General features: G+C 48.8%; 1 pseudogene; it reads left to right on the top strand.

Annotated features, from left to right (window-relative positions):
• Positions 1–436: 436 nt before the first annotated feature.
• LOC102966371 lies at positions 437–1,214 on the top strand (annotated as a pseudogene).
• Positions 1,215–1,583: the final 369 nt, after the last annotated feature.

The following is a 1,583-nucleotide window of genomic DNA, read 5'->3' as shown; positions in this document are numbered from 1 at the left end:
GCCAAATTATGGAAAGAGCCTAAATGTGCATCAACTGATGAATGGATAAAGAAATTGTGGTTTATATACACAATGGAGTACTATGTGGCAATGAGAAAGAATGAAATATGGCCCTTTGTAGCAACGTGGATGGAACTGGAAAGTGTGATGGTAAGTGAAATAAGCCATACAGAGAAAGACAGATACCATATGTTTTCACTCTTAGGTGGATCCTGAAAAACTTAACAGAAACTCATGGGGGAGGGGAAGGAAAAAAAAAAAGAGGTTAGAGTGGGAGAGAGCCAAAGCATAAGAGACTCTTAAAAACTGAGAACAGGTTGAAAGCTTGGGGAGTGCCGAGGAGTCCTCTGGAACCGGAACTTGGACTTCTCTGCCTCTGTCTTCCCTTTCATCTCCTCCTCGGTGGGGGCCCTAGCTATGCGCCCGGCCTGGAGCCCCCAGCAGAGAGGCCGCGTTTGAAGGATGACCTCTAGGAAGGAAGTGTTGTTGAAGGTTATCATCCTGGGAGATTCTGGAGTTGGTAAGACATCACTCATGAACAAGTATGTGAACAAAAAATTCAGTAATCAGTACAAAGCTACAATGGGAGCAGACTTCTGACAAAGGAGGTGATGGTGGATGACAGACTAGTTACAATGCAGATCTGGGACACAGGAGGACAGGAACGGTTCCAGTCCCTTGGTGGCCTTCTACAGAGGCACAGACTGCGTCTGGTATTTGACGTCACTGCCCCCAACACATTCAACACCCTTGATAGCTGGAGAGATGAGTTTCTCATCCAGGCCAGTCCCCGGGATCCTGAAAACTTCCCCTTCGTGGTGTTGGGAAACAAGATTGACCTCGAAAACAGACAAGTGGCCACAAAGCGGGCACAGGCCTGGTGCTACAGCAAAAACAACATTCCCTACTTCGAGACCAGTGCCAAGGAGGCCATCAATGTGGAGCAGGCGTTCCAGATGATTGCATGGAATGCACTTAAACAGGAAACAGAGGTGGAGCTGTACAACGAATTCCCCAAACCCATCAAACTGGACAATAACGACCGGGCCAAGGCTTTGGCGGAAAGCTGCAGCTGCTGAAGGGGCAGTGAGAGCAGAGCACAGAGTCCTTCACAAACAAAGAACACACTTAGGCCTTCCAACACAACCCCCCTCTCCTCTTCCAAACAAAACATAAAGTCATCTCTCAAATCCAGCTGCCAAAAGAAACCCCAACATACATACTCAGCCTTACACACACACACACACACACACACACACACACACACACTCTCACACACACCCCTATACCTACACCTGACACAAGCAGACAGACTCCAGCCCAGGCCTGTGATGACTCAATCGGGGTCTGCCCACCCACCACATCAGCCCTCGTATGGCAGCCAGGACAGGCAAGCTGTAGAAATCGTTCTGGTGTGGAGTCGGCATCGGAAGCTATTCTTTTTGTCCACTGGGGAGAGAGAACTGTTTACAGTTAATCTGTGTCTAAAAAGTTATCTGATTTTTTTAACGGTCTTGTGGTCTTTTTACCCCACCCCCACCCCTCCCTCCTGTGAAGGCTACCACTTGGGAAGGCTGGTGCCC

This window comes from Panthera tigris, chromosome B1 (assembly GCF_018350195.1).
Source record: "Panthera tigris isolate Pti1 chromosome B1, P.tigris_Pti1_mat1.1, whole genome shotgun sequence".
NCBI lineage: Eukaryota > Metazoa > Chordata > Mammalia > Carnivora > Felidae > Panthera > Panthera tigris.
This window is presented reverse-complemented; position numbering and strand designations above follow the sequence as displayed.